This window comes from Cololabis saira, unplaced genomic scaffold (assembly GCF_033807715.1).
Source record: "Cololabis saira isolate AMF1-May2022 unplaced genomic scaffold, fColSai1.1 scf039, whole genome shotgun sequence".
NCBI classification, from domain to species: Eukaryota; Metazoa; Chordata; class Actinopteri; order Beloniformes; family Belonidae; genus Cololabis; species Cololabis saira.
This window is the reverse complement of record NW_026906203.1, coordinates 232,501-242,500: the sequence shown is the minus strand read 5'-3', so window position 1 is coordinate 242,500 and position 10,000 is coordinate 232,501. Positions and strand designations below refer to the sequence as shown.

At 46.2% G+C, this 10,000-nt stretch overlaps 11 non-coding genes and 1 pseudogene across 11 annotated transcripts; all 12 read right to left on the bottom strand.

Annotated features, from left to right (window-relative positions):
* Positions 1-123: 123 nt before the first annotated feature.
* LOC133430519 (5S ribosomal RNA) lies at positions 124-242 on the bottom strand. The gene has a single exon (XR_009774982.1). It is a non-coding gene; the product is annotated as a 5S ribosomal RNA (ribosomal RNA).
* A 199-nt stretch (positions 243-441) lies between these two features.
* LOC133430753 (5S ribosomal RNA) lies at positions 442-550 on the bottom strand (annotated as a pseudogene).
* A 199-nt stretch (positions 551-749) lies between these two features.
* On the bottom strand, positions 750-868 carry LOC133430808 (5S ribosomal RNA). Its single transcript, XR_009775218.1, has one exon. It is a non-coding gene; the product is annotated as a 5S ribosomal RNA (ribosomal RNA).
* Positions 869-1,085: 217 nt separating this feature from the next.
* On the bottom strand, positions 1,086-1,204 carry LOC133431188 (5S ribosomal RNA). Its single transcript, XR_009775581.1, has one exon. It is a non-coding gene; the product is annotated as a 5S ribosomal RNA (ribosomal RNA).
* A 199-nt stretch (positions 1,205-1,403) lies between these two features.
* On the bottom strand, positions 1,404-1,522 carry LOC133431113 (5S ribosomal RNA). The gene has a single exon (XR_009775510.1). It is a non-coding gene; the product is annotated as a 5S ribosomal RNA (ribosomal RNA).
* Positions 1,523-1,721: 199 nt separating this feature from the next.
* LOC133430946 (5S ribosomal RNA) lies at positions 1,722-1,840 on the bottom strand. Its single transcript, XR_009775349.1, has one exon. It is a non-coding gene; the product is annotated as a 5S ribosomal RNA (ribosomal RNA).
* A 217-nt stretch (positions 1,841-2,057) lies between these two features.
* LOC133431033 (5S ribosomal RNA) lies at positions 2,058-2,176 on the bottom strand. The gene has a single exon (XR_009775433.1). It is a non-coding gene; the product is annotated as a 5S ribosomal RNA (ribosomal RNA).
* A 216-nt stretch (positions 2,177-2,392) lies between these two features.
* On the bottom strand, positions 2,393-2,511 carry LOC133430954 (5S ribosomal RNA). Its single transcript, XR_009775357.1, has one exon. It is a non-coding gene; the product is annotated as a 5S ribosomal RNA (ribosomal RNA).
* Positions 2,512-2,710: 199 nt separating this feature from the next.
* On the bottom strand, positions 2,711-2,829 carry LOC133431096 (5S ribosomal RNA). Its single transcript, XR_009775494.1, has one exon. It is a non-coding gene; the product is annotated as a 5S ribosomal RNA (ribosomal RNA).
* Positions 2,830-3,046: 217 nt separating this feature from the next.
* LOC133431167 (5S ribosomal RNA) lies at positions 3,047-3,165 on the bottom strand. Its single transcript, XR_009775562.1, has one exon. It is a non-coding gene; the product is annotated as a 5S ribosomal RNA (ribosomal RNA).
* A 199-nt stretch (positions 3,166-3,364) lies between these two features.
* LOC133430545 (5S ribosomal RNA) lies at positions 3,365-3,483 on the bottom strand. Its single transcript, XR_009775007.1, has one exon. It is a non-coding gene; the product is annotated as a 5S ribosomal RNA (ribosomal RNA).
* Positions 3,484-3,682: 199 nt separating this feature from the next.
* On the bottom strand, positions 3,683-3,801 carry LOC133430807 (5S ribosomal RNA). Its single transcript, XR_009775217.1, has one exon. It is a non-coding gene; the product is annotated as a 5S ribosomal RNA (ribosomal RNA).
* Positions 3,802-10,000: the final 6,199 nt, after the last annotated feature.

The following is a 10,000-nucleotide window of genomic DNA, read 5'->3' as shown; positions in this document are numbered from 1 at the left end:
TTATTTGTTGGAGTTAAAGTGCCTTAACCATGTGCAAAACACTTTAGGACGTGAGCTGTCGCTCTTACCACGTTGAAATATGTGTGGGTAGATTAAGCGAGAGCGCTCTCTGCTGGTTGAAAAAGCTTACAGCACCTGGTATTCCCAGGCGGACTCCCATCCAAGTGCTAACCAGGCCCGACCCTGCTTAGCTTCCGAGATCAGATGAGATCGGGCGCATCCAGGCTGGTATGGCCGTAAGCAGAAGGTGCAGCTTGAAATACCTCTTATATGGAGTTGAAGATAAGTCATAGAATATAAGTCATTGATTTGTTGGTTTTATTTGTTGGAGTTAAAGTGCCTTAACCATGTGCAAAACACTTTAGGACGTGAGCTGTCGCTGTTACCACGTTGAAATATGTGTGGGTAGATTAAGCGAGAGCGTTCTCTGCTGGTTGAAAAAGCTTACAGCACCTGGTATTCCCAGGCGGTCTCCCATCCAAGTACTAACCAGGCCCGACCCTGCTTAGCTTCCGAGATCGGGTGCATCCAGGCTGGTACGGCCGTAAGCAGAAGCTGGAGCTTGAAATACCTCTGATATGGAGTTGAAGATAAGTCATAGAATATAAGTCATTGATTTGTTGGTTTTATTTGTTGGAGTTAAAGTGCCTTAACCATGTGCAAAACACTTTAGGACGTGAGCTGTCGCTGTTACCACGTTGAAATATGTGTGGGTAGATTAAGCGAGAGCGTTCTCTGCTGGTTGAAAAAGCTTACAGCACCTGGTATTCCCAGGCGGTCTCCCATCCAAGTACTAACCAGGCCCGACCCTGCTTAGCTTCCGAGATCAGACGAGATCGGGCGCATCCAGGCTGGTATGGCCGTAAGCTGAAGCTGCAGATTGAAATACCTCTTATATGGAGTTGAAGATAAGTCATATAATATAAGTCATTGATTTGTTGGTGATAATAATTTAGAAGCGCTTATTTGTTGGAGTTAAAGTGCCTTAACCATGTGCAAAAAACTTTAGGACGTGAGCTGTCGCCCTTACCACGTTGAAATATGTGTGGGTAGATTAAGCGAGACCGCTCTCTGCTGGTTGAAAAAGCTTACAGCACCTGGTATTTCCAGGCGGTCTCCCATCCAAGTACTAACCAGGCCCAACCCTGCTTGGCTTCCGAGATCAGACGAGATCGGGCGCATCCAGGCTGGTATGGCCGTAAGCAGAAGGTGCAGCTTGAAATACCTCTTATATGGAGTTGAAGATAAGTCATAGAATATAAGTCATTGATTTGTTTGTTTTATTTGTTGGAGTTAAAGTGCCTTAACCATGTGCAAAACACTTTAGGACGTGAGCTGTCGCTGTTACCACGTTGAAATATGTGTGGGTAGATTAAGCGAGAGCGTTCTCTGCTGGTTGAAAAAGCTTACAGCACCTGGTATTCCCAGGCGGTCTCCCATCCAAGTACTAACCAGGCCCGACCCTGCTTAGCTTCCGAGATCAGACGAGATCGGGCGCATCCAGGTTGGTATGGCCGTAAGCAGAAGCTGCAGCTTGAAATACCTCTGATATGGAGTTGAAGATAAGTCATAGAATATAAGTCATTGATTTGTTGGTTTTATTTGTTGGAGTTAAAGTGCCTTAACCATGTGCAAAACACTTTAGGACGTGAGCTGTCGCTGTTACCACGTTGAAATATGTGTGGGTAGATTAAGCGAGAGCGTTCTCTGCTGGTTGAAAAAGCTTACAGCACCTGGTATTCCCAGGCGGTCTCCCATCCAAGTACTAACCAGGCCCGACCCTGCTTAGCTTCCGAGATCAGACGAGATCGGGCGGATCCAGAATGGTATGGCCGTAAGCTGAAGCTGCAGATTGAAATACCTCTTATATGGAGTTGAAGATAAGTCATATAATATAAGTCATTGATTTGTTGGTGATAATAATTTAGAAGCGCTTATTTGTTGGAGTTAAAGTGCCTTAACCATGTGCAAAACACTTTAGGACGTGAGCTGTCGCCCTTACCACGTTGAAATATGTGTGGGTAGATTAAGCGAGACCGCTCTCTGCTGGTTGAAAAAGCTTACAGCACCTGGTATTCCCAGGCGGTCTCCCATCCAAGTACTAACCAGGCCCGACCCTGCTTAGCTTCCAAGATCAGACGAGATCGGGCGCATCCAGGCTGGTATGGCCGTAAGCTGAAGCTGCAGCTTGAAATACCTCTTATATGGAGTTGAAGATAAGTCATACAAAAAGGTCATTGATTTGTTGGTGATAATAATTTAGAAGCGCATATTTGTTGGAGTTAAAGTGCCTTAACCATGTGCAAAACACTTTAGGACGTGAGCTGTCGCTGTTACCACGTTGAAATATGTGTGGGTAGATTAAGCGAGAGCGCTCTCTGCTGGTTGAAAAAGCTTACAGCACCTGGTATTCCCAGGCGGTCTCCCATCCAAGTACTAACCAGGCCCGACCCTGCTTAGCTACCGAGATCAGACGAGATCGGGCGCATCCAGGCTGGTATGGCCGTAAGCAGAAGCTGCAGCTTGAAATACCTCTTATATGGAGTTGAAGATAAGTCATAGAATATAAGTCATTGATTTGTTGGTTTTATTTGTTGGAGTTAAAGTGCCTTAACCATGTGCAAAACACTTCAGGACGTGAGCTGTCACTGTTACCACGTTGAAATATGTGTGGGTAGATTAAGCGAGAGCGCTCTCTGCTGGTTGAAAATGCTTACAGCACCTGGTATTCCCAGGCGGTCTCCCATCCAAGTACTAACCAGGCCCGACCCTGCTTAGCTTCCGAGATCAGACGAGATCGGGCGCATCCAGGCTGGTATGGCAGTAAGCAGAAGCTGCTGCTTGAAATACCTCTTATATGGAGTTGAAGATAAGTCATATAATATAAGTCATTGATTTGTTGGTGATAATAATTTAGAAGCGCTTATTTGTTTGAGTTAAAGTGCCTTAACCATGTGAAAAACACTTTTGGACGTGAGCTGTCGCTGTTACCACGTTGAAATATGTGTGGGTAGATTAAGCGAGAGCGCTCTCTGCTGGTTGAAAATGCTTACAGCACCTGGTATTCCCAGGCGGTCTCCCATCCAAGTACTAACCAGGCCCGACCCTGCTTAGCTTCCGAGATCAGACGAGATCGGGCTCATCCAGGCTGGTATGGCCGTAAGCAGAAGCTGCAGCTTGAAATACCTCTTATATGGAGTTGAAGATAAGTCATAGAATATAAGTCATTGATTTGTTGGTTTTATTTGTTGGAGTTAAAGTGCCTTAACCATGTGCAAAACACTTTAGGACGTGAGCTGTCGCTGTTACCACATTGCAATATGTGTGGGCAGATTAAGCGAGAGCGCTCTCTGCTGGTTGAAAAAGCTTACAGCACCTGGTATTCCCAGGCGGTCTACCATCCAAGTACTAACCAGGCCCGACCCTGCTTAGCTTCAGAGATCAGACGAGATCGGGCGCATCCAGGCTGGTATGGCCGTAAGCAGAAGCTGCAGCTTGAAATACCTCTGATATGGAGTTGAAGATAAGTCATAGAATATAAGTCATTGATTTGTTGGTTTTATTTGTTGGAGTTAAAGTGCCTTAACCATGTGCAAAACACTTTAGGACGTGAGCTGTCGCTCTTACCACGTTGAAATATGTGTGGGTAGATTAAGCGAGAGCGCTCTCTGCTGGTTGAAAAAGCTTACAGCACCTGGTATTCCCAGGCGGTCTCCCATCCAAGTACTAACCAGGCCCGACCCTGCTTAGCTTCCGAGATCAGACGAGATCGGGCGCATCCAGGCTGGTATGGCCGTAAGCTGAAGCTGCAGCTTGAAACACCTCTTATATGGAGTTGAAGATAAGTCATAGAATATAAGTCATTGATTTGTTGGTTTTATTTGTTGGAGTTAAAGTGCCTTAACCATGTGCAAAACACTTCAGGACGTGGGCTGTCGCTGTTACCACGTTGAAATATGTTTGGGTAGATTAAGCGAGAGCGCTCTCTGCTGGTTGAAAAAGCTTACAGCACCTGGTATTCCCAGACGGTCTCCCATCCAAGTACTAACCAGGCCCGACCCTGCTTAGGTTCCGATATCAGACGAGATCGGGCGCATCTTTTTTTTTTGTCTTTTATTATGAAAATACATTTTCGTTAAAAAATATATTTTATATACATTCCTGCATACCAGACAAAAAATAAAACAATTTTTCTGCTACTTTTACACAAAGCCCTCTCTTCACTTTTTTATACTCTCCTATTTCAACAACAAAAAAAACAAAAAAAAACAAAAAAACAACTTATAATATTACAAACTTCAAACATATATCTCTATACACGCATGTGCAAAAATACACAAAAAACCATGTAACAAACCAGCAAAAAAAAACAAAACAGTACAACACATACCCCATACCCCTTATCACATGGAAGAAAACCTTCAATCACTCACTTCCGCTCCCCCAATCCCTCCACCCCCTCCCCCCCAATCCCATACCAATCTCTCCCTCTCGTCCACAGACACCAGCGTGTTCCCCCTCAAAAAGAGAGGGGCGAAACCTTCAATCCCACAGATGTATTTATAATTAATCTGTTTTTTCACTAAGCCCTTGAAAAACACCCAAATCGGTGCCACCCTCCCTTCAAACCGAGCCACATTCCTTCTGGCTTTGATGGCCCACCGTGCATGGCTCAGTAAAAATTTGCACAGCCCACTATTTTCCACCCTGCTCTTCTCCCAAATCCCAAATAACACAAATTTGTCCCACCCATCCTCCATCTCCCATTCCATGTTCAACTTGTCCACCATACAGGTTTTCAGTCTCTTAAAAAACGGCCGTAATCTCACGCACTCCACATACATGTGTCTAATATCCTCATCCTTCTCCTTACAGACATCACACATCCTCCCGACCTCCCTGTCAAACTGGTGCATGACCACATTCGTAAAAATCTTCCTATGTCGTAGTTTAAAATCATTATCCTCGGCTTCAATGCTGTTTTCTTTAATCTTCCATTTCCCCCACACTTGTTTTATGTTCAGAGTCCCATCTGCCCTGCACCAGTTCTCCAGGGAAGCCGGGAGTTTCACCACCTGTTTCACAAACATTCTGTATAGCTGTTTCACTTTCACTCCCTCCAAAGTCACCCATCCCCCCCCCCTCTCTATATACAACATCGGTACCCTCCCGGTCCTATTCACTACCACCTCTGTGTCTATTTTCTCCCTCCACCTTCCCGGTATGCTCTGTTTCACTAATTCGTAGTCCTTCCTTACCTGCTCTAAACTTATTCTATCATTGTATTCATGCACACATTCGTAAATGGCTGTAGCCGACAAAAAACCTGGCACCACTTCATACATGACATGTTTTATTTGCATGAGTCCCGCTTCCACAAAGTATTTTGGCTTTAGTGGCTGTTCTTCATGTTTGATGTTCCCGTTGCCAAACAATGGCACCTCTCTAATGGTCTCCAGATCTGTGCAGTCCCACCTCGCGTTTTTCAGCAGCTCTGCCTGTGCAGCCAGGATCTCTCTATAGAACTGCGGGAGTCCTGCCGTCAGGTAAGCGTTTGTCTGCATTAGCATTGCAAACTCATTTCCCAGCTTCCTCTTTAAAAAAAACCCCATCACCTTCTTCCAGCAGTGCTCTCCCTCCCCATACAAGAAAGCCCTCCCCCGTTTTATTCTTAAAGCCTTCTTTTTGCTCTCTATGTCAACTAATTTCAAACCTCCCTGCTCATACCCCCCAATCAAGGTTGCTCTCGCTATTCTACTTTTCTTCCCACCCCATATAAAACCCCCCATCAGTTCATTCAATTTCTTCACCACCCATTCTGGCACTTCTAGCACCTCCATTACATAAACCATTTTTGAAAACAAAAGACTATTCACCACCACCACCCGCCCTTTAACCGTCAGTCGCCTCAGCTTCCAAAAATTCAGCACCCTCTGTATTTTATTCAGTACCTCTGACCATGTTTCATCCCTCACCCTCTCCCCCTCCATCCCCACATATATCCCGAGAACCTTCATCCTGTGCTCCTGTACCTTGAATGGTACTCCCCCACTTGCCACTACCCCATTTAAAAACATGATTTCTGACTTTAACATATTTATTCTTGCACCTGATGCCTTCCCATATATTTCCACCAATTCCACCACCCTTTTTATACTTGCCATATCCCTTACAGTCACCGTTGTGTCATCCGCGTATTGCTGTATTTTACTAAGACCACCCCCACCTTGTACCTCAATCCCTCTTATTTCTCCATCCCTTTTAATCATACATGCCAAGGGCTCTGCCACCACCGTGTATAAGAGTGCTGACATCGGACACCCCTGCCTAACTGACCTCCCTAATTTGAAGACTTCCGTTAAAACACCATTCACTTTCACCCTCCCCACCGCATGTCTGTACATCAATTTTAACCATCCTCTAAACCTCTCACCATATCCCACCCGCTCTAGAACTCCCCACATAAAATCGTGCTCCACCCTATCAAACGCTTTATTAAAATCTAAAGCCAACATAATCCCCTCCTCTCCCGATGCCCTCAAATATTCCACCATCCCTTTAATATTCAGAATTGTGTCTGCAATATCCCTATCCGGCACACTGTAGGCTTGTGTTATTGGAACGATTGATTTTAAAGTATATTTTAGTCTGTTTGCAAAAACTTTCATTAACACCTTGTAGTCTGTATTCAGTAGTGTGATTGGCCTGTAGTTCCCCAGATCATCAGCCTGCCCCTTCTTGAAGATCAGAGTAATTATCCCCATTGTGAATGATTCTGGTACTGTCTGGCGTCTTTCCATTTCTCTAAAAACTGCATGTAAAATCGGCCCCATCAGTTCTTTAAACGCTTTGTAGAAATTGGCTGTTAGGCCATCACTACCAGGACTCCTATTCATACTCAAAGCAGCAATTGCCTGTTCTATTTCCTCTGCTGTGATGTCACTGTCACATTCATCCCTCTCCTCTTCTGTTACACTCACAGTCACACTCTCCAGCACATCTTTCATCACTCTCTCATCCACTCCCTCGCTAGTAAACATCCTCCCGTAAAAATCATGCACACCTCCCAAAATCCCCACTAGGTCTGTCTTCAACCCACCCCCCTCAGTCCTTACTCCCCTGATAAAACATTTCTGTTGTTTCTGTTTCTCCATCCTCAAAAAAAACCAGTGTTCCTTTCCCCCTCTACGGCATATCTCGCCCTGCTCCGCACAATCGCACCTTCACATTTCATTCTCTCTATCTCCTTTAGTTCAGCATGACAGCTCACCACAGCTTCTTCACTTATAACCTCGGCAGCATTTAAACGTGTGATTTCTCTTCTAAGGAACTTTTCTCTCTCTTTCTTTTTGAAATTCCTCCTTGCTGCGTGTTTCATACTTATCTTCCTGATTCTTTTCTTTAAATTTTCCCATCCCTCTAACACCTCCCCACCATTCAACCATTGTGAGCTGTCATGCTGAATAATCTCTTTCATTCTTTTTTTAAAGTCACCATCCTCCAGTAGTTTGGCATTGAAATGCCACAAACCCCCTCCCTTACCCCCCTCCCTCCTACCCAGTTCAAGATGTACCGTTGTGTGGTCACTGAGACACGTAACCTTATATTCCATATTCATGACCAAATCATAATACTTTTCTTTTATCAAAATTAAATCAATACGGCTCTGTTTCAAACATTCATTCGACATTTGTGTTCTGGAGAACACTTTCCCCTCAGGATTCTTCTGCCTCCACACGTCCCACATATGATACTTCCTCATTATTTCACTCAGTATTCCTCTTGAGGCATCATTTCGAAATTTCCCACTGTCCCTGATGTCTAATCTACTCATCTTGACATTAAAATCCCCCAACACAAAATCACTGGTCCCCATAAAGCCTTCGTACTTCTGGAAAAAGAGTCCTCTCTCCCTCGAGTCATTTGGTGCATAAACATTTGCTAACGAAAAAGAAACTCCTCTAAATTCAAACAAAATCTTTATAAACCTCCCCCCATTGTCATTTTGCACAAGACTTGATTTTAGCCCCTCCTTCAACAAAATTGCCACCCCCCCCACATTGTCATCTTTCCTGCTCGCATACACCGAGCCCTTCCACATTGCCTTACAGGTGTCGATCATCCGTCCATCCCAGTGCGTCTCCTGTATGCAAATAATATCCGCTGCACATATATTCAACATTTTTTCCAGTTTGTCTGGGTTCTTCAGTCCGTTCGCATTCTGCGAAATTATGTGCAGGCCGCTCAACATTGAGGATAAATGAAAAAGGAAAAGTCCAAACACTGCTGTCATCCTAATCATTTATCCATGTCATCCCTCTCCCTTCCCTCCCCCCTCTTTCATCAATTTCTTTGTTTTAGTACCCTCACACAAGTCTGTGAGTTCAGCGCTCACCTCCCGCGAAGTCTTCCTTCTTTCTTTTATCCTTCCTCTCGTCTCGACGCTGCTCTGGCTGCGAGAGCGCCAGCTGCCAGCTCGCTCGATTCCTCGCCGTCCTCTCCTCCCTCTCTCTACCGCTTCCTCACTCCGTCCTCCCGCCGTCGTCGGTCGCTTGTCCTCATCCTCTCCCGACCCGTCCTCCTCGATCTCCTTCTCCGTCTCCATCTCGCTCTCATCCAACTCGTGCACGCCTTCCTCGATCTCATGCGCGCATCCCTCCAGCTGCTCCAGCCTGCGTTCTCCGCCCGCGCCATTCTCCGTCTTCTCTTTCTCCTCCTCCGCTCCCGTCTGCAAGCAGACGCAGGTGTCCTCCGCTCTCTTGCAGCCCCTGCACGTTTCCACCGTGCACTCGCGTGCGTAATGTCCATGTTTCTTACATTTGTGGCAGGTGAAATCAGGACACTCTCTTACAATGTGCCCCGGTTGGAGACAGAGCCTGCACACCCTTTCCTGCCGATCGTGCAGTACTCTAAAGTACTCTGCCCCTTCAATGGTCTCAAACTTGGTTGAGTATGGCAGAGACGTGACCGTGTCCGTGAATCTCACTTTTAAATATCTCGTACCATCAAAAACCTGCGTCCCCGCCCATTTCCGCCGTCTGATGTGGGATGCAGGCATTACTCCCCAATGTCTCAGCTTTTCAGTGATCTGTCCATCCGTTATATACACGGGCAGCATTAGGAAGGAAACAATCCTCGTGTCCTTTTCCACCTCAGACGCAATCTCGTTTGACTGCCTTAATTTAAATCCATCCAGCAGTCTTGATTTCCCTTTGGGATTCCCCATCGAGATTTCCCACTTTTTTCCGCCTTTCTGCCTGCACCCCACCACACGTCCACATGTCCCATCAATAGCTTTGAGCAGCTCAATCGTTGTGATTTCATCCGGCCCCTCGATCTCCACCGTGACCACCAGCGCTCTGTCCTCCGCCTCCACTCCGCTCCTCTCTCCCTGCTTGTCTCTTTCATCCACCGCCATTTGCCGCGGACCTGCTCTCTCTCCATCCACTTTGTCCGTCCGTCGTCTGCCTTCCATCGATCCATTCGTACCGTCCTTCTCCATTCTCCTATTCTCCACCTCCGCCGGCATCGCCGTCACCGATGCTGCCGACGGCCTCCTTCCGTCTCCCTGCATCGTCCTCTCGCTGCCAGCATTTGGCATGATCCTCTCCACCTCATCTCCTCTTTTATCCGCCATCTCCACCTTAAAGGTCTGGAGACTGACCCCCGTGCAGCGAAAAGCTGCCGGGGGGAGCCTTCTCTTTTCCACTGCTTCCTCTCTGCCTGTGTTCCACTCTCCACACTCCACAATCCACACCGACCGCGCCCTGCACACAATCACTGCCAGCTGCACCAGTGCCTCGTTAGCAAAGGGGCAGGTCCAGGCTGGTATGGCCGTAAGCAGAAGCTGCAGCTTGAAATACCTCTTATATGGAGTTGAAGATAAGTCATAGAATATAAGTTATTGATTTGTTGGTTTTATTTGTTGGAGTTAAAGTGCCTTAACCATGTGCAAAACACTTTAGGACGTGAGCTGTCGCTCTTACCACGTTGAAATATG